The sequence below is a fragment of the Puntigrus tetrazona genome, unplaced genomic scaffold, assembly GCF_018831695.1.
Source record: "Puntigrus tetrazona isolate hp1 unplaced genomic scaffold, ASM1883169v1 S000001156, whole genome shotgun sequence".
NCBI classification, from domain to species: domain Eukaryota; kingdom Metazoa; phylum Chordata; class Actinopteri; order Cypriniformes; family Cyprinidae; genus Puntigrus; species Puntigrus tetrazona.
Window position 1 is genome coordinate 338381 of NW_025048742.1, and position 22118 is coordinate 360498.

Below are 22118 nucleotides of genomic sequence, written 5' to 3' on the forward strand. Positions count from 1 at the left end.
TGATATCTCGGAATTTGTTACGACCCCCATTAAGTGTTTTGAAACGTTGAAAGTTTCTTGTGTGATATATCCACCGACTCGTTTTAAAGGTTTAATATTTTCAATATTGTGACGCATCCCAGATAAAACCCCAACCTCATACCTGGGCCGGGAGGGGGTCTCCGTTTTGCGGTTCGCAGGGGGGAGGGGTCCGTGGATTTGCGCTCACGCCACTGAACATTACTTCTATTTGTATGAGGTCCAGTGCTGAGTTAATGTACCTTTCAGCGTGTTTACTGCGTCTGCACTCACAGAAACAAACACTGAATAGACAGTAGAGCAAACAAAGAACAGAAAGGAGATTTCCAAGATTATGGGCGATCGAGGATGTACATTTATATAACTGATGGGCTGGAGACAGTGGTTGAGTTTTGGAGGACATGGGAGTATTTGGAGTGGAGCAGGTGAGCTGGCAAAGACATAGTGTTCCTTAAAATGGCCAAAATCTCCATGTGATTATGATACCACTGTACTGGAGCAGCTCTAAAAACACTGGAATGATAAAATGAACAGAAATGCAAACTTAAAGTATCAATATCACACTATATTCAGACGGATAGTATTTGGAAAGTAAAATATACAGCAAGCATGCAGTTAAGCATTGCACTTATCTCAGATAATCGGGATCTATGATCCGATTATGAAATAAGTGGCAGGTTGTATAGTATTACGTAATAGGCAGCAGCCCTGCTTCTGTTTTATTCGCAAGACCACTGGTGTCACGTCAGTGCGCGTGAGCGTGCGATATGTGAGCAGACCCTCAAGCTCTGGCTGTGGACAGAAAATAGGTCAGGGAAAGGTTTACTCACAATGCATTCAAATGTTTAATGTCTGTTGCCCACAAGAGAGAGGGAAAGAGCACCCACAGCTGGAAATGCAGACCACCCACTACATCCTAATGTGACACGACAGAATGAGTCAATTAGAGAGGGAATGACCATGCAGATGAGTAATGAAATGAAAAGAGAACACTAGAGGATTTATTCAGTCTAATCTTTTTAAACACTCTGTCATGATTAATGTGGTCATCCGGGACGTGCTCTCACCCACTCAAGAGTTTCTCTTTGCATTTGTACGTAATGCTTATTGTGCATTGCATGATTAGATGTGGGATTTTCCTGGCCTGTTCTCAGGAAAAATAGTTTTATGTTGTTTGAAAAACTTAACTATTGTATTCATTTTTCTACATCAGGCACGGAGCTCAAGAACATGATGGATTTTAAGGTGTCCTTGTTACAATGTAATTATACATTTAAGAACCGAGTAATATCAGAGCAAAGCCATCGAACAACGTCGGTTTACACAGATTAACATTATTACAATGTTGCTTTTTATTTTTATGCAGTTTGCCTTCACGCAGCTAGGTTTCTAAATGCACCAAATTCGTTTTTACAAGCCACATGCAAGTAATCTGTTCTCTCATTGGTCAAAATGCCATGGAGTTTCCACTTAGCTGGCACCCATCAGGATGGATCAAGGCCTTTTTGAGCGGGAGCCCAGGATTAATTGTCAAAACATTTTTTAAATGCACCTACTATGAAAAAAAGAGGAATAAGAAGTCATTATGAAGTGAAAAAGTGCACTTTGAAGACCTACTCACCCACATACATTTGCCGGGTTCATTTTGAGGCATTAGCAAAACAACAAAGCTAACGCTTTTCATGGAACTTACGTAATTGCACGCCATACATTGTGATACAGGTTGGATGTGTAATGGCCCCGGCATTAAAAGTAGCTGAGGGAAGCTGAATATAAATGGCAGTAAACGCGCGTCTTTACCTGTCCCTGTGAATCAGAGCCTGGCGGTCATGTTTTGCCGCGCAGGTGCGACCGTGTGGCTTCTCTGATGATACACGCCTGTCCTGCCTCTGGCTTGTCAGATGATCAAACATCGAGATGCGGCTGCTTGACAGAGGAACATCACTCAACTCTCATTGATTATCCAGCCCTGTCACACTCCTGTCATGCTCAATCCCACTCCACCACTCGCTTCAGCCTTCCTTCAAACGTTCCAACCAATCCAATCACACCTGGACCGATGGAGGAGTAGATGAAGAAATAAGGTGTCATGCTCTGTCATTACAGTCGAGGATGCATTCAGTCAAGTCAAGTTAGTCTACAGAATTTCCTTACGGCACACCATGGCAGTTTGTGGACAAAAAATAGCCATTCTACTGTTCCTTCATAGGCATCTGTGTTAAATGGCTGCTTAGATCCAAATTTTAGGAAATTTGACTACCTGTTGTAAGTATCAGGTTTTCGCCTAAATTAAATTGTGTGTTGCAGTTTTGAGTTTTGAGTTTTATGTCATAAAATTAAACATAATAATATCTTCAGCTTGTCTCAATTGAGGCATTTAACTCCTGTCACGTCTCTGGACTCTATGTTTTATTGTTTTTGTCTCGTGCCATGTGCTCTCTGCGCGCCTACCTTCCCTTCATGTTCAGTTCTAGTTAATGGTCTTCCAGCCGTGTCTTGTTAATTTAGTTAATTACCTTGCGTATTTAAGTCCTGTGTGTTTGTATTCAGTTGGTCCGAACGTCAGTCCATTCAATGTCCTTACGTGGTTTTTGTCCTGCCTGCCTTTTGTATATTTATTTTGCCGTTTTGGACTAAACCCATTTAAGTTCATTTTACGTCTCGAGTGCTCAGTCTCGCGAAGCCGTAAACGTGACAACTCCATTAAAAATACATTGACTTTGAGACGATGGAAGTGAAAAATAAATGCTTTAATGCACATTTACTGTTTATTATTATAATTTCTTTGCAATTACTATTTTGATAGCAGCACAGGGACAGAATGTTTATATTTTTTGGGGGGGAAATAAACCTAGGAATTGCTGACTTCTGTTTATCTAAGTACATAAAAAATTAGGGAAATTCACAGAAAATAACACAGAAAAATCACAGAGTAGCTTTGATAATAGAAATGCATTATGAAGTATTTTTAATCCTTTTGGAGTAGTTCATCAATGAATGCATTTAGTCTACTGTAAAGTGCCTGCTTATGCATTGTGGTACTACTGTGGAGTATCATGGATTGTATCTGATACTACAGAACTTTTTGGTAAAGGATAGGTTTTCTCAGTTGACATTATGTCAAAAAAGAGTTTTGTAACCGTGAATAAATAAGCATTTTTAGACAAATGGTCCCTTAGAACCTGAATGCATTTGTTGGGTCAAGGTGAACTGAATCTCCGTACATGGCTCCCCACCCCATTCCTCAAAAAACACAGCGGCTAGCAATTTCCCCCCACTGGGATGTGACTCACTTGTTCTCCTCTGGAATTACGGCCCAGAAACAGCACTGCCGTTTACCGTCAAATTACCCTCCAGAGTGTGTCTTCCTCTCTTCTGTAGTGTCAGCACATGGTCATTACAGGCCCAGGAGGAGCTGTTCACTCAAGAGCAGTCACGTCTATGTTTAGCCCTTCACACACTCTGAAAACGCTCTCTGCGTTTCATTCACAGCTCATCCTGAGAGCATGACACAAAATATAGTAGTTCACACAGAAGGGATTATCATATTATTAAATTAAGGAAAATAAATGAATTTATTATTAATTACTTAAATTACTCACCCCATGCCATCAAAAAAACCTTTTGTCAGCTGAGGTGTGTGTGTTTTTCCCACACATTAAAAACATGCAGGAGCTTGTCAGGACCCAAAAGCATTATAAAATAGTAGCCTCTAAGACTTTATAAGACACTATGCACTCTAGGTTAAACTTTATTGCAGTAGTTCACTTTAGCCATTACAGACATGCTAAGTAACTTTGCATTTTACTCTGACCATGTACAAGGTCTCGCTAACCCATGGCAGTCTACTGGAAAGGCTAGTGAACTCTTATGTCGGGAAGTGGCTTGGACTTACAGATTTCTTGAGCATGGTGGGACTTTACAGCAACGGAGCTCTGTCACTCCCAATTTCTAGCCTGGTAGAACAGTTCAGATGTGCCAAGGTAAGACTGGATATGTCTCTCAATGACTCTAGATACCCCCTAGCAACAGGGAAAAAGTGGACCCTAGCCACATCTGTGCAACAGTCCAAATCTGCTCTTCACATCGTGACATAGTGGGTCACGTCCAACAAGACAGAGGAGGCTTTAGCCTTGGAACAGAAACACCCTCTGGCAAAAGGCTTCTACAACAGAACACTGAACCATGGTGGTAGAGGAGGTTTGACGACTGGAGAAAGCAGCCAGACATTCCAGAGCAGTAGCTCAAGCTAAACAGGGCTGCTGGATGTGATGGGAGGATGCTGAAAGGAAGAAATTTACATGGAACGATCTCTGGATTATGGAACCAACAGACTGAGCTTTATCGTTTGGGCCACATATGACATTCTGCCGGATCCTTTTCATTTGCAGTTATGGCTTGGAAAGGACCCATCCTGACCCTATGTACAGCCACGGCTACCCTCAAGCGCATTCTGTTTGGTTGTAAGACCAGCCTCACCCAAGGCAGGTACACGTGGAGACACAACCAGGTTTTCATGTGTTTAGCCAACAAGATCCAATCCTTCAACAACCAGGGTGAACACCAACACTTACCATCCTTTGTTCAAGAGGGGACAAGCTGAGAATTGGCCCATCAATCCCCCTTTGTCTAAGCCCTGTCTTTGGCTGATGATACACTGGGCAACTTTTTGAGCAATGTTGCCATAAACCGCCAACCACATGACACACAGGGCCTGATATTAATTATCCAGAAATTTGTCACTTATTCTCAATTAAAAAGTTCTCAATTAAAAATTGCTCAAAAAAGCTGTGCAAAAAGTCGCCCAGTGTATTATCGGCCTTAGTCTAAAGCCTAAAAGCCTGCAGGAACCCTGTATTTATGTTTTTGCTGACCCTGCATTAGAATCAGATAAATCATATCCACTATTTACTGTAAACTTCAAAATCCACTCCAAACTATGATTCAGAAAGACACATCTCCGAGATACTAACATGCTGGAGGGAGATACACAGGATCTGAATGATCTGCTCGGTTGCCTTGGTGACAGAAGGGTACGACTGGGTTGCCTTGAGAAAGTCAGTGGCAAATTCACCCACGCATGGAGCAGGACACTCACTCTCTCTCTCGCTTCTCTCTCTACACACACACACTCAGAAAGTCCAGTAAGCACCGCGAGTAAATGAACAGAGGCAGAGGGTCTACAGAGACAGGGGAAAAGTGTCTTTGCTGACATCACACGCATCATTTCCTGCTGAGCAGCACACTTCTGTGGACGTCACCGCATTGTTCCTTCAGGGGTTATTTGCCACCCTTTGCAGACCTGTCATGTTTCCAGTTTGCTTGCCTTGCTGCTGTGATACAGTTTTTCGAGTTTTTGAAATGATTGATGTACCAACCTAGTGAAACCTATTGTATTGAGCTACAGTACCTACCTAGACAGGGGTTTAGTCGGCATAGGCACTCATAGAGCGCAATCACAGAATGCACAGAATGCAAAAAATGAATTCAAGATGTTACAGAGTAAAGTCACTTTTATTACCATAGCACTTTATACAATAAAAAAATGTTTCAAGAAGCCTATAATAGTGTTAATGTTTGCTAACTGTTTTCAGTGGTTATGAAACAAAGCAACAACACAGAAGACAATGAGTCCTTATTACCGTAGATAATACCGTTTTTAAAAGCATATACGGTAACACTTAGCTGTCACTGGTCTCACGATTTGATTGAGGTTATCATGTCAATTATTACAATTGTTAAGAATTTAACCAACTAAATATAGCTTTTAAAACATGCAAATATAAAGAAAAAAACGGGAAAAGACAATTACGAGTGATAAACAAAAGCACTTTTAGTATCTGCGAATGCTTTAAACATCCAAAGGTTTACAGGGTTTTTCCTCAGCATTATTGCCGCCTTATTGCAGCATTATTGATTATTACTGATGACATCATAGACAGTGGCAGCGTTAATAAGCACTGAATGTGTTATTTTTTTAGTTGCAGTAATAAGCAATGTTGACCACTTAACGCTAGCTTTTAGTAAATTGATCAGGAAAATACTTTCAAATGATTATACTGCAATGACAACAGGTGATGGCCATTCCTTAAAGCTTTACACTGTTGTATGCTATAGAACCCCTTGTAATAATGCTAAAAATGAGTTGTGCAATTCTGTTATGAAGATATGAATTACAGTCCAACGTTCTGAAGGAGAGCACTGCGCGAAATGGAGCTTAGCTAGAAAGTGTTGTGTTCACACTGGTGTAAAGTATGTTCTTAAATGTCACACTTGACTTCTGTTGGTTTGGTTTGGCCTACTTTGGAGAAAAAAACCCCTTAAATCAGCCCGAGCTGGTTTTCTGTTCTTAACCGGTCTCCCAGTTGGTTTTAAAGGTTCTGGGCAATTAAAATCCGCAAACAAACCTTGGTTTATTAAAAAAGATTCAGATTTGCCTCTTTATAAGGCCTTGTGTGTGAAAGCGTCTGTGTGTCCACAAATTTGTATCATCTGTATATCACTGTCAGTGCTCTCTGATAGCTTTCACTGTTTATGTTAGCTCAGGCGTAGCGTCTCTTTCCGTCTCGTGCTAAATAATCGGTCCATTCAAAACAAAGGAGATCTGCAGCCCTGCGGTGAAGAGTCCACTCGCGTTATAGGCCCACTGGTAACCTGTCAGTCTGTTGCCATGACGGTGTAGTTACACGGGGATAGAGTAACTGCAGGATGTGTAAACAACAGAGCGTGTCAGTTTCTCACTGCCAGACTATAACGGGATTGTTCTTCAACCCCATGAAAGTTTGAGGAGAATTTGACACACAGAGATGGAGTAGGACTTATGTGCCTGTTCTTGTCGGACAGCCTGTGAGATGTGTGCATGTGTGTTTTGTGAGAGAAAGCAGTAACCCTAGCCTGTGTGTGTGTGTGTGTGTGTGTGTGTTCAGTTAAGAGTAAAGTCCTTATCATGTGGCCTCATGGACAATAATGGCTAAACATCACTGCCTCCCTCCTTCTACTTTTCTCCCTTGCTCTGGTCCAGAATTTAGTGAGATGTATTTTTAGGCGTCACAGGTATTCCCAGCCTTAACGTTAAAAACTGGACAGCAAAATTGGAAAAAAGTAAAAAGTATACTTAATATTACCTTAATATTATTGTGATAATAATAATGTTCTTATAAAATGTATTCATTAAAATTAAGATTATTCCCATTTTGATTAAAGTTGTGTGTAAATGATTTACTTTGCATTCTTTTATTGAAATTTTTTTATTATAATGTTAATGTGATTTTTATGATAAAAGTCATTATTTACAGTTTTGCTACTCTGATTTAGAGAAGCATCGGTTTTATGGCATCATGTCTCTTTTAAGACTTCAATATAATGCCCACAGCTATGATAGGGTTACATGTTTTCATATGAAATTAGAATTATATGTGGAAATGTTTGGAAAACTTAATACCCATTAACACCTTAATACCCAGAGTCTATTGTCACTATTAGCAAAATATACGACTTTAATCATTTGTGTGTTTATATGAAATCCCATTAAAAGCAAACAGGAGGTTTTACCTGAGTGAGATTAATCCTAATCCAAGCATTAAAGCCTTACACAGACTGAACTGAGCAAGTGATAGATAGATAGATATTGTTGCAATGTGCCGTAAGCTGCTTTGTTTAATGGGTATGTTTGTATTTTACCTGGTTGAGTGGGAAAACAAAGCTCGTTCTGATTAATTATAAGAGACCTGATAAATCACCATCTGACGAGTTAACTAGAGCCTAGATTTCACTGGCTGTTTTAAGGTGCTTAGTGCTGGTCCAATTGTTGTTCAGTCAACTCCATTCAATATTTACACAAGCTTGCTAAAGAATCTATATACTGTCTATCATCACAGCAGGATTTGCCTGGAATCCAGCACAACATTTCTTAGTGGGAGTCCTCATCTCAGCTTCTCAGAGAGAGAGGTTATTGTCAATGTAATGTAATATTCTAGTTCGGTCTGCTGTTTTTTACTCGCTAACACAGTGCTGAAATTTATCCTCCACCTTACAGTAACTCGCATAAAAGCTGCACCTTCCTGAGAGCTTTGCTGCAACGCAGTGTTTATATATCACTTAAGGTGATATACTGTATATTCAAGCATAATCTCCTTTAAAAAAGTACTTTACTGTACTTCAGCTGACAAAAGCATGCCACAAGTGGTGATCCTTCGCACAACACGCTGTCTAAAGGAAAGATTTGCATAATTTGACTGCCACACGTTCTGGATTACAATTTATTTTACAGGACATGCACTAAATGGGTTAATGTTAGGTTTAATGTAGCTTCAGGGTTAGTACCTAGTTATTACGCACTTATTGTAACGTAGTAGAAAAGGAAATTATTCTGAGAAAACATGCTAACTTAAATTAGTGTTTTATCTGTCAAACCACATGAAACTTCATATTTGTTGTAGATCTGTTCACATTGCAAGCAAATGTGCATTGAAAGATGCTGTTTTGATTTTTCTTCCAAATTTCACTCTTAGGTATTGCCCTTAGCCAGGTGTAGATCTCATCTGGTTCACCTCATCCCTTGAGCAGTATTAATATCAAAGCTGATATTGATTATCCTTGTTGGCGAGGCCACGTTTGCTTGGCCGAGACGTGCAGTCTAATAGAGGCAAAGTCCTGGCATCTTCTGACGCGCAGAGATCTTGTCTCACGTGTAGGCGGGATAATATTACACCAAAACCAAACACTTAAAACCAATGGGGCATTCCCCTGAAAGGAACAAATAGCCGATTCCTGAATGCTATTGATGTTCTTGCTACTATTTACGTGCAAAGTGCAGATCATTTGTCCTCCACTATTTTATATTAGTCTCCAGACTTCTCCGGTACTTACTTGGTTAGCGTGATAAAGGGTTAGGCTTTTATTTAGCTAAACGGTTTCACACAGGATTGTTTAGGCATATTAAAGCTCAGACAGAGTGTCCTCTAACTCTGCTGGGGCTCATTTTATGTGTCATGGCTTCACCTGGTGTCTTGCATAAGGTTATTCCTGCTGAGAAAATCCGTGCAGTTGCCAGCTGGGCTGGGTCAAGTGTTAGGACCTTCATGCTGCAGCGTCCATCGTGGCACATTCAGTGTTTCTGACACTTCAGCTGTTTTGAATCCAACAGAAATTTTGCATGAGCACGTAAGTAAGAACACTTTAATTAGCTGGGAATGGGACTCTTTGTGCTGCTGGTCTAATTTATTTGGCAGGTTTGGCAGATGACAAACTTTTTTTCCAGAGGCATGTTTAATAAGACTTCAGAAGCAATTATGAGAGAAGTCTGAAGTCCCTGTCTCATTGCTTTCGCTTGGAGACAGAGTTGTTGCCAGAGAACACAGGGTGAGAAGGCATATATGGGTTGTCCCTCTCACGGTTCCTTTAGTTGAAAGACTGAAGATTCCTGACTCACTCAATGGACAGATGTTGTACTGGATGGTTCCCAAGATGCTAACCACATAACCACAAATACTAAAAAGTAGGCAATAACCCAATAGGCGAATAACCCTTATATACAAATAAGATTGCGTGTGTGATTGATTCAAGATCGCAATCTTTTAACAATTAACCAAGCGGCTGGCTCCAGAATTGGCTCCAGAATCATGCAGCTGTTTGACATCTACATCCCTTAGTGTCAAAAATGCAGCTGTATGCATGCCGTGAAGAGGACTGATTCACACCTGCGCATCTGGGATGCAGTACAAATGAATTAGGTGGTCTTACAAATGAACTCACTAGTCTCCTGCTTGTATTTGCATATTTGAGCTTAAGATGGCATTTGAATGAACCTGCTGATGGTTTCCAACAGGAAATGTAATGGTTTCTCCCAAGCAATTGAGCAGGTTTCTGAATTGCAACAGAATTTTCGGTATTAAAGCCCTTCGGTATCTCCAGCATCATATTCCAATTTTAGTGAACAAACAAGATAATCACAGTGCCTCTAAATTAAGACTCAACCCTGAGACTTGCTAAAGATGTCTTAGTGATTGTCTTCCTGTGTTTGGACAGTGTCAGTGGAGTGTCAGGAAGAGGAAGCTGGGTGGGTGGCTGAGTTTTGGAGGACGTAAGTTGACAGCAGTAATGAACTCATTGGGAATTTACAGAAAACGCAGCTCGACACAAACTGCGGCGTCCCAAATAAACACACTTTTGCCCGTTCAATCAATCAATGTTATCTCTCAACAATACTGTGTGTTATTGGCTTTTGGTTATACCGTATTTACATCTGGCTGTGGACAAGCTGTTCGAGCATCTGGCTCTTTGAAAAAACTTGTGAATTGCCTTCCTAGTCAGCATTTTTAGGCAGCAAAGGCATCAAACAGGAAGGTAGGAAGAAACATTATCTGGTTTTCTAAGATTCTTTCTTTTGGTCTAAATTAAACACAGGACTTGAAGAAAGCTTCATCACTATAGCTACTCATCCCAGTGCAATTCAGTGCTATTAGCAACAGTTTAATCCAATTGAAAATGACTATGTGTGTAAATGTGTGTTTTGTTTGTAATTTAGCCATTTTCCTAACAGCTTAGCAATACGCTAACTTCATTCTCTTTTAAAACTGGCAATGGGACTTTACTGACTCTCTCATTCAATCCCGTTCATTAAAAACATTAATTCAACAGTGTTAAATGACTGAACACATTAACCTATACAATTTTTAACATATTCTGAGTAATAAAATCATAATAATGCATCCAAAGTTATGCATTATGTTTATGAGGAACATAAATTATGAATTTACCTACAGAATTGTTTATTTGTTACTTATGAGAGATAACAAATTGTACGTGTAACAGATAACATTGAACAAATTCCCAAACGCCCATTACAAAATGACCCATGAGTGGACCAATCACTAAAAAGTATATTGTTGAGTATGCATTTTGTCTGTGTTTTAGTACAATGTTCCAAATCAGTTACTTATGGAGTTATTTTTGTTATGATGTTGCCAGAAAGATAGCAGAAGATGCAGGCTGAAATAGCTCACTAAAGTTTAGCTTATGTTACCAGTCAAAACAGTATTTTCTTCACTAGTGTACCCACAAGGATAATAATCGGAAAACAGCTTATAAATCAGACAGCATGAAGTTTTTGTATGTGTCTTTGTATGTTATCTTATACAGCATCATACACACACATAGCCAAAAATCTCAAAAATCTTATCAGACTGGCATATTTGTGACCTTGAGGTCAGCGTAAAAATGGCCGATTCCTAATGAACGAGTAAAACATAAAGTAAAGACTTTACCTGACAACAACCATTTCCATTATTTCAGTCTAAATTTGTGGTCGTAATAAATTGGAGTCCTATTAGGAATTAAAATGAATTAAAAAGACTGGAAACCTTCAGCCACTATTGGATTCCTTCATTGGGTCAATTGACAGATTCACTGGTAAGCTGAGACTGTTTATAAAATTAACTCTTGTTTTGTCTGACAGGGTGTGTTTTCTTTGCCCTGCAATGTATTTTTCACTGCCTGTTTGAGAGCGTCATGCAATGTCGGGCATGGAAGTAGTAACTAAAGTATTTCTGAAGGGTCAATTGGGTCGAATCAGCAACACACTATAATGCATTTGTCTCGTAAGTGAATCATAGTCAGCATGCGGCATGTTTTCACATCACTTCATTCATTAATACATGTCTCATCGTTGTCATCGTTCGCACTCAGTCTGTCACATGTGTCAGGATGATGTAACTGGATGAGACGCCACACTCAACACTATAAACGACTGTAGAGCAATATAAATTGAAGGGTGGTGCTTGCATGGAGCTGTTGACAGGGCTTCGATTAGATTGGAGTCATTCCCAGCTCTCTGCTGTTTGTGGGAGGCATTTGTGCCGATAATGTACTTGATGCTGGTGACATTTAAACAAATCTCCACTCTCCGCCGTGTACAATACGGCAGATCGGCACGAGAGAACCTTCCAGCAACCCGTGAGGCCTGTTTATATTTCTACTTGACTTTATCTCATGAGAAACATACAGTTTCACTCAGTAGGCAGTAACATTCATTGATTTATTATATTTGTAACAATATTTGATTAATATTTAATTAAAATTTATTAATATATCTATGCATTTTTTCTAAAGCATATACTCTTTCGCCTGTCCAATTATTGCTATTAACAAACCATAAAGTACGACTTTTTTTACTAAAAGAAGGCACTAATAAATAGCGTGTATATTATAATAGGCATGATAATGAGCAACTTATTAGTGAGAATTGATCCTGTACTAAAGTGTTACAAAATGCCTTATTTCTTATGTTTCGAGATGTAATAATAGTGCACAATTTATGATAATGCGATGCGAGACAGGGTATTGAATTCAGTCGTGACATGATTCCTATTTTTCTCTAATGCGCAGCACTGTAAGTTAGCTCTGAAACAAAACCACTATTGATTAAATGTAGCTCAGGTACAGAAACCTTGGAATTGATTTCCCCCGAAGCAGCAGTAGGCTAGAGCTCACAGATTGATGGGGAAATTGTTTGATTTTGGAAAGCATTTGCTCATGGGAGCTATTCTGTAAATACAACGCAGCATTTGTGTCTCCTTTAGGACTCTCAGAGCAATGGTTCATCTGAAAGAGAGTCGGAATAAATATGGCTGTATCCATTATTAAACTGTAAAGGATGTTTTTAAAATGTGTTTATGAATTGCTAATCAGGAGATATTGCATAAAACCATCCATCCATTCATTCTTCAGACTGCTTATTCTCTGGGTTGTGGAACGTATTACCATAATACAATAATTAATCATTTTATGTGTGTGGGTATATATTTGATGAGCTAGTTGTCCAAAGACATGACTATCAGATTTTGTTTTTCTGTAAAATACATTTTGCTAAAATAAAATCGCAATAATCAGAGCCACCGCTTTAGTTAATCCAACTGTGGTTTAAATGAATTTCATTTAATGCTGTAGTTTATTTTATTCAGTTTGTCTATAAAGGTGGGCGATATCGCCCAGCACTAATGTCTACTTTTGTTCAGTTTTGGTGCATGTATTGGTTTGATAATTGATTTGAATATGAAACATTTTTTTATGCTTTTCCACAGTGTGCTGTTTTGTGGTCCACAAAAGGTGCCATGAGTTCGTTTCTTCTCCTGTCCAGGGGCCGACAAGGGGCCTGACACAGATGTGAGTAAACGCTTGCATTCCTCTCCCTCGCACGCACTCGCTCGCGCTGCAATCATGTTCTTTGTTAAAGAGCTGTGTTTGTTAAGACCCGCGCCTATTCAAGTTGTTCCGTGAAGGTGTGCTTACTTTAAAACTGTTGCGTTCGCTAAAAATTCAGCATAATGCTGAGCAAAACCGTCTTCTCTCTCTCTCTCTCCTCCTGCCCTGTGGGGATGTGTGCGTCTGTGTTTGTGTGTGTGCTGTGAGGACAGCTGCTTGCAGTTTGCCGTAGATGCGCCCTGGGGCAAGTAGTGGTCAAATATGACCTTTTGGCCCCTGCATGTCCCCTGAGTGCTGCTTACTCATACATCCAGAAAAACCCACACAAAGCTAGCTATGTGTTTTCTTTTAACCGATGACTAGATTAGCCTCGCATTAGCCTCTAAACCACATCAGGAGATAGCTTATGAGGTTTACATGCTTGTTGTGGCTGTTTTAACTTGGGTCCAAATTGGAGCCAAGATTGTATGTACAAATAAAGGAAGTATTCTTATCGTGACAGCGGGAGGAATTAAAGGAACAGTTCACCCAAAAATGAAAATTACCCCATATTTTAGTCACCCCAAAGCCATCCTAGGTGTATATGATTTTCGTCTTTCAGGCGAACAGTCAGTTTTTTTTTAAATGTATCCAGGATGGCTTTGGGGAGGATAGAATATGGGGGCATTTTTTTTTTTCGGTGAATTATTCCTTTAACAACACAATCGTATCTGTTTGACTTTTGCCATTTAAACGGAAGTACCTTTACCTTTATCAATAGTACAATTGTGTATAATTTATACTTTTTCCTTTTCCTTGAATTGTTGATTGATATTTCACTCTAGAATTAAAACGGTCATCTTTCATTCATCCCCATGTCATTTCAGAAGTTGTGTGACTTTCACGTGATACATACGTGACACTGTTCACGTCATACGTCGAGTCAAGCCAGCCAAGACGCGTGCTTTTGGGGAACATGCATATGGCCGTTCTCGAAAGTAGTTCTTTAGATTCAAATTTTAAAACTAAAAATATTTTTCTTACAAAAACCCATCCATCTGCTTCAGAGGACATCGATAACCCGCCAAGGCGTGTAAAGGTTAGTTTTCCAACACAGTGCTTGTAGATATAGCCAATTTAAGGAGCTTCAAAATCATGGTCACCATCCACCAGCATTACCAAGCTTGGAAGAGCCAGGATAAAAGTAAAATATGTCAGAATTAAAATTGTTGGGTGAACTAGTCGGTGAACTATTTGGTTGAAACATTGAAGCTTAAAAACCCAGATCTCATTTTGAGATTGTATTTCTGAGTTACTCTGAGGATGCATTTTGGCTTTGTGTAAGGAGAAGACTAAAACAGAAGCATCAAAGAAAATGCTTTGAGAAAAGAAGAGTGGAAGTCAGTTTGATGTGATGATCAACCAGCAACATGGGCATTTTGACAAACATCTCTCTGTTTCTTGGAGAGGTTGGAGACTCTGTGTGTTTGTGATTGCGTGTGAGTGGGTCAGAGCTGCAGATCTCATAAGCTCTTCTCCTCCTGGTGTGAGCATGTGCTCCATCACGACCCTAAAGCTGCATCCATCCAGCCCTGCTATCATGGGCTTTCACCTGAAAATGCTCATTTCACATCTCTTTCTCTGTCGCCTCGTGCTTCGTCTTCCCTTAGCTGATGCTCGAACCCTGAAGACACTCAGATAAACCATCTCCATTCTCATTTAAAGCTGCAGCGCGCTATTTCTGTGCCACCTTCATTTTCGGGAAGAAAATGTGAGCGAGTTGCATGTGCAAGAACCTGCCGGCTCTGCTAGGTGTCGTGGGTGGCTGATGAGTGTTTTTTATTCCATTGTGTCGAATTTTTTGAGCATACGCTCTTACGTAGGAACTTAGTAGGCGTAATAACTTTCCTTTTAATTTTTTTCAATGAACTGACTTTGGCCATGACTGTTTATGAGACTGTCACCTTAGACTTCTGTCTTACTTTTTTGGAGCATGTTACTGTGCAAAACACAATAAAACTACTTTACTGAGTGGTTTTTAACTTCATATGGTTGCTATGAAGATATGAAGTGTGTAGATATGGCAAGGACAACTTCTTTAATTTAACTGTACATTTTTTTGAGGCCCACTGAATGCTGCTTTTCACTAAATCTGTTTTGATGTAAAAAGAGACTCATCTACGATGGCATGAAGATAATTTTTGCAGTCAACTATTCTTTTAATGTATGTGTGTGTATATATATGATGAGTTCATTTGCAAAAACAGATAAATCAAAATTCTCAGAATTCATGTTTTTCATTGAGCATTCCTATTAATCTCAACCAAATTGCAGTTGCAATATATATATATATATATATATATATATGTGTGTGTGTGTGTGTGTGTGTGTGTGTGTGTGTGTGTGTGTGTGTGTGTGTGTACAGTAAATACATCTTTGTTTATTCCTTTAGCAAACATGTTATTGTGCCAAAAATATTGTAAATTTGTTCCTTTTTAAAGGATCTGTCTGAGGTGGGCTTCAAACAGGTCCACAGCATTGTGCGTCACAATCAGATCAGTGTGTTTCCGCATCTAACGGTCGCAGCGCTTTCATATGAGGCTTTGATTTCCACATGTGGATTAAATTGGAACAAATGATCTGTCAAGTCCCCAGTGGTTTTCTGTGTCTTTCTGCCTCCAGAGCCTCCGAACATATTGATATATTCATTACTGACTCCACTGGGGCTGGACGTTGAGCATCTTTCAAGTCATTAGCTTGAACTGTTTATACACTAGCGCTTTAAACACACACAATCTCTCATGCATCTGGTTACATAGTGTTCTTTTATAGGCTGCTTAAAATAACAACATGCACAATACGATAAATCATACATCATGCTATCTCTCTGAACACCCCTGCTGCCGCTAGCAGTCGTTTTTTAAAGGTATAGTTCACCCAGAAATCACCCAATAATCCACTTGACATAACCGTAACTATACAAAGCTACAAGAATGTTTTTGTGCACAAAGAAAACATGTTTAATTACTTTATTCAACAATGCGTTCAGATAAAAGCATAAACAGCATACTCAATGAATCCACATACATACTGTACACTGCTTTGATTTATTCATATTATCTGCATGAAAGCAAACATGTTTTAGTATCGCCTTTTTGATGCCAACAAAGTCAAGTCAGTTTTATTTATATTGCGCTTTTTTACATTTTGAAGAAAATTGGTAACCATACAGTTGACAGGAGTGATTTACGTTTATAGTATTTATTGGATTTGTTCTTTTTAAACTGCTCTTAAATATTCCCCATAATAAAATTTTGTGATCAACAGAAAAAAAGAGATTCATACAGTTTTGGAACAACTTCAAGATACAATGATGAATTAATAAAAACAAAAATTACAAGCAATTGTATTTTTATTAACTATCTTTACTGAAATATCTAAATATCTTCAAGCCTTATAGTCAGATTAGATCCGGACAATGACAGAGTTTACTTTCTCAGATAATATAACTAATCAAGCAGTGAAATCTCACTTAATATATAGAACCGTGTGATAGTAAAAATTGCAATTTGCCTTTGATATAGCCAGTTGAGATATTACGTAATCACTCATCAGAGAGCTGCACTACTATACAGTTGCATAAAATTTGATGTCTTGATGCTTATCTGTAAATGTGATTCCTGAAACAAAATCAAATCATGAGATGCCTAAAGATTACTGCCTGTAATACCTCTATTACTAGAAAAGATAAGCTGTTTTGACTACCTCTGAGGTACTGTTCAACACTGCTTGCATAAATCGGAAGATAAAGTAGGATCCTATAGTCTAATTATCGCAATCCGAATACTGCACTTTTCTCAGCGTGTCATTAACTCTGAACTTTTGCTTTTTCTCAGCTGTGAAGTCATAGTTACTGCGATCGCTTCCTCAGTGAAGCGGAGCGGTTTAATTGACGTGACAAAGAGCAATGCGATTTCACAAGTACCCTTTATTCTCTCCCCACCTCATTGATGGAGCTCTGGCCTCTCATTTTAAAGGAGACTTTACACAGATGTGAGACCAGCTCTGTTAGCCAGCTCTTATGTAGTTCCATCCTCTGACAGCACATCCATGAACTGCTCAGTTGTTGTATCTGCACACGGACCTGAAAAGCATTTGCAAGTCTAAATATCTGACTTATACAACTTCAGGAGTAGGCATGAACCAGTCTCGCTTGCTTGTATTTATTAAACCAAGGCAAATATTTTATACTACATTATAGCACGTTATTTTTTTGAGATGAGTCTTTCACAGCAGTGTGATATGCAGATGTGTAATTGCGTAGGTTATGCATGCTCCTCATTAAGGGTCTTGATGGTTCGTGGGAGGACAGTGTCTGCACTGCTTTTATTTCTCTTTGTTTCATGTACTGTGTAAGGCCTGTAGCGTTAACTCCAGACTAAAGGTCAGACTAATGCATTATCTCAGCTGGTTGAATAAACGATGGTCCTAGTGTGTCGCCACGACATGTGATGAGCCGAGCCAAATATTCATGGTCTGAAATTCTCCAGACCCTCCAGTTCAGTCCAAAAGACATCCTACAGTCAAGATTGTGCCTTCAGCAATAACAGCTTGTCATTTATAAATGTAGCATAAATCTACAAACCTCTGCCGAAGTTTTCAAAGGAGTTTGAAATTGTACAGATTCATATGTATTTGTCAGAACTTCTAAAATATGTATGAATCTGTCGTGATTTAATCTGTGCAAATTATAATTATTTTTATAAATCTTAAGCCTTAAGTGTTTATTTTACTGCCCTAGTGTTCATTTCAGCTGGACAACCGTGAGTGAACTATTCATATGTTTTTGGAGTTTTGCAAAAATGTAGAGGCATGTTATTTTCCAATGAGCTTATGCTGTGGACAGTTTCACACTTTGTGCAGTTATTATTTTAAAAAAGTGTTTACCCGTTGCTACTCTGTATCTAAAATTTTACCTTTAAGGGTACAACAGTTTGTCACTGGGGCAGTACCCTCAAAGGGGATACCTTTGTACCTTCTTTACCTCTAAAAGGGTTGTAATAGGTACCATAAGAACACAAACTAAGATACATGCTACTCTAAAGTATGTGTTCTTCCAGGCCGGACGTACCAAGATGACTATTGGCCATTGGCTCTTGTTGGGCATGCCAGCGAGCAACTTGTCGGTTTGGTGTGTTCCATTGGGTTTCATCAGGCTCAAGTCAGCCAGATTGAGCATTCACCATCAGAACTCGGGTTGGATGCCTAGTTTGCAAAATGAGCCTGTGCCAGAGAAGTGAAAGTGAACGTGATGAAAATGAATAATGAATGAAGGCAGCACAAACAGAAGACAGTTCTAATGTTACGTGATCTTACCAAGCAAGTTCTAATTACTGATATTCAAAATGTGTCAGCAAAGTAGTCAGTAGTTTTTACGTTTTATGTTTCTGGGTTTCTCGGTTGGCGTAGGCTTGGTGTTTCGACCTTCAGGGGTAGAAGAAGGTACAAAGGTGTCCCTTTGAGGGTACTGCCTCAGTGACAAGCTCTTCCCTACCCCCAAATGGTCGAATTTTTGAACATTTGTTCTGGCACTGTATTGCGTTTTTATAGTTCTGCTAAAGGTTTTGGTCACAGCATCCTCATACAGACAGATGGAGGTCATGATCACAGTGATTTCATCAGGCCACATGCTCTGAGTGTTATCTCAGAGTCACAGCTCATTGACATACCATCAGAAACAGACTGACGCACTGATGAGCCTAAATCTACTCACACAAACCCACCAGAAGATTCTGACACAGTGTTTTAAAGCCTCTATAATTCCTTAAGCTCGGGACTGAACTCCTCATCCATTTGCTCGGAAAAAAGATGTGAGTTTCTTTTCAGTAAATCTGACTGCATCCAGATGAATTTCAGCAATTTTAGCTTCACTTTTGTTTTAGCCACTACTCCATGGAAGTATATATCCATTTCCTTTTGAATGTGTATATGGTTCTCATTTCCATTTAACCACAAGTCTGTCATTTGTAAAGTTTACAATAACACTCCAGATCTCCTGCTGATTCTCTCACAGCCCACAGCTTGTTGACAACAGCAAAGTAGGTCTGAAGCAGCATTTAATTTACACAGAACTGAAGCCTAAACCCTAACAGCTTTAACACTGCTCTTTTCTGCCCTGCAGAAATCCTGCTGTTTCCTTTAGGAATGCCGCACGTTTTGGAGAGAGGTGTTTACTAGCATGTCTTACTGCAATAAAAGATAAATATATCCTTAAAATAAATATTTCTTAAATAAAGCTTGATTCGGTGTGTTGTTTCGAACAGAATGAGTTTTTGGTGTTGTTGTATGTTTGTGTTGTATGTGTAGAAATAGTCTATTTGGAGGTGTTTTAGAGGGGAGGTGAAGCTCAGAGAGGGTTACATAAACAGAAGTACCACCCCTCACACTGCAGCAGTGACAATAACATGGAGCCAGAGGGACAGTCATATCTGTGTGTATGCCAGATCTGCCGTGCTGTACTGTGTGTGTGTGTGTGTGTGTGTAAATAGCTACTCTCCCAGCTTACCATCAATCATGAGTTAAAAATCACAACAGCCATTAATCAACAAGCCAACAGAACATAGATCTACAATAATTATCACGATTATATCGATGATCTAAAATTCTGGCATTGTTTACTGATGCTCATATCCTTCAAATCTAAAATTTCAAATCTGTTTGCAACACTGTATTCATATTAGTGTTGTAACTATGTTCCTAACCAGTTATACCAGTTGTGCAGTTGTGAATATTGGTACAAAGTGCTACTGTATTTTCATACCAATCAAATTAAATCAGTATCATAAAATCTGTCTTTGCAGTGCTAGCATGTGAAATGCTTGCATTTAAGTATTTCGTGGGAACATTTGAGTCTTTCTCTTAGGGTTGTATTATGCATCTGATTTGCAAGACAGTGTCAGTAGCCTAATTTTGAATTTGTATTATTGTGGTGTTAATTATTATAATATTATTTTTAGATTTGCACTTTATTTTAAGGAATGGGAATGTGACTGAGCTATATGAGTGCGTCACCTTTGCCAGGTGGTTCAAAATATTGTGCATTTGTTTGGAACTTGTTTGATTAAAGTAAAAGAGAGCAAATACGAATAATATTGTCTTCAGATCGATATTTTTATCTTAAAAATTCAAGCAAGTGGTTATATAAGCCATTTGCAGTCGTAATTTTATCCCAGAGTGTTAATTTCCGACATCTCAAGATCTAAATTTGCCAGATAAAAATCCACCGTCGCAGTGCTGCTTGGACTCCGACTGTAAACCTTAGCTTCGTTATTTAGAGAGTAGAGTATGTGTAGACTCAATGGCCAGTGAATTGATCAGCCACTAACCCAGCAACAAATTTACACAAGAAACTACCCAACTTTCCAACAAATAACCCCATAACAAGAAGTAACAAACGGAAGCAACAATTGACTAAATACAAAACAACTTAGCGTTTTTTTAGCTACTTGCAAATATAGTAACATTAGTAACATATTGCGGTGTGCAGAAATGTCTTGTCACAATCATGTTTGTTATTTCTATATTTTCTTATGGGCTTGTTGGAAGTCTATAGTGGAGTTGACTAAAAGAGACACAAACATCTCGTTTTTAACACAGAGAGCTCAGCATGTGAAACACAGCGCTTCTTATGCCTGGATGCCAGGAATCTCTTTTTGGTGATCTGAGATTTTTGGAAAGCTCTCGAGGCATCGGAAAACACACTTGCATTTCGAACGTTCACAAACATTCCTTCCTGTTAAGCGGCTAATAAGTATGAGCTCAAATATCGCACATTCTCGAGATCACGAAAAAGATACAGAACATCTCTAACAAAGGTAAAGGACCAACATGTGTCGCTGCTATTACCTGTTTTATGAACAAAAAATGATCAATTGGCGCAAGTAATATACAAGCGTAATTGACGTCACGTTCAGATACAGTAATGTGCTTCAGATGAGTCAGGCATCCAATCCAATACTTTTACTTCATAAGGTAGTTTTAAAATGGAGTACATTAACAAATTCTTCTTTGAATTAGTAATATTATTAGAGCATGTGCTTATCTCATTAGTCAGGCCTAAAAAGCAACACTGAAACAGACAGCGAGCCACCATGGGGCATGTGCACAAGAAACAACCTGCTCCGTGGCAGAGTTGGGGCGTGAGCCCAGAGCATATGGAGTGGAGAAAAGAGCTAAATAAAGCAGCTAGTATTATAGAGTATGCTCAGATTTCTTCTCATTATCCTTCGTCATTTCTCGTAGTTTTATCCTCGCAGCATTTCATACACAGTTACAGTCAATCAGCTGGAAAGCAGCCTCATACCCGAATTCAGCGCGCCATTTTGTTTGTCGTCAGCGTCTGTAATTATCAAGCTGCGCATTGATTAAATCAATTACTCACTTTCAAACACTGCTGCCAGTGTTTTAAACATACTTGTTATCTTAGTTTCATTTATTTTAGCATGTTTTGTACGTGTTTGTGTGTCTGCTGAAGTGTCTCGTAGAAAATAAAATTACACTTAGAATGCTTTTAAAAGAATTGATATTAAAATGTAACCCAAAAAACAATTTAAAGCACAGGCAGTTTAATCATTATTCTATATTAGCGATACTTTCAGCCAGTAGACACACATACAGAAGTCAGTCAAATATTGCACACCTGAAGCAGCTTCAAGCTTATATTCAAAGAAGTTAATAAAAAGATTGTTTTAAAAGCACATCTAGCTATGAATACATGCTAAAGTCAAACTAGATATAATGTTTCTGGACACAGCAGCATTATAGAGTACAATTAAACAAAGAAAGGGATTTAGTACTGTATTTTCTTAGTACTTTTATTGTCTTTGAAATACTTACATAAATGTTTGAAACAGCTCATTTAA

The 22118-nt window shown here is 38.9% G+C and overlaps 1 pseudogene; it reads left to right on the top strand.

Annotated features, from left to right (window-relative positions):
• Window positions 1-13312, top strand: part of LOC122341178 — a 35688-nt pseudogene extending 22376 nt beyond the window's left edge.
• The last annotated feature ends 8806 nt before the right edge of the window (window positions 13313-22118 follow it).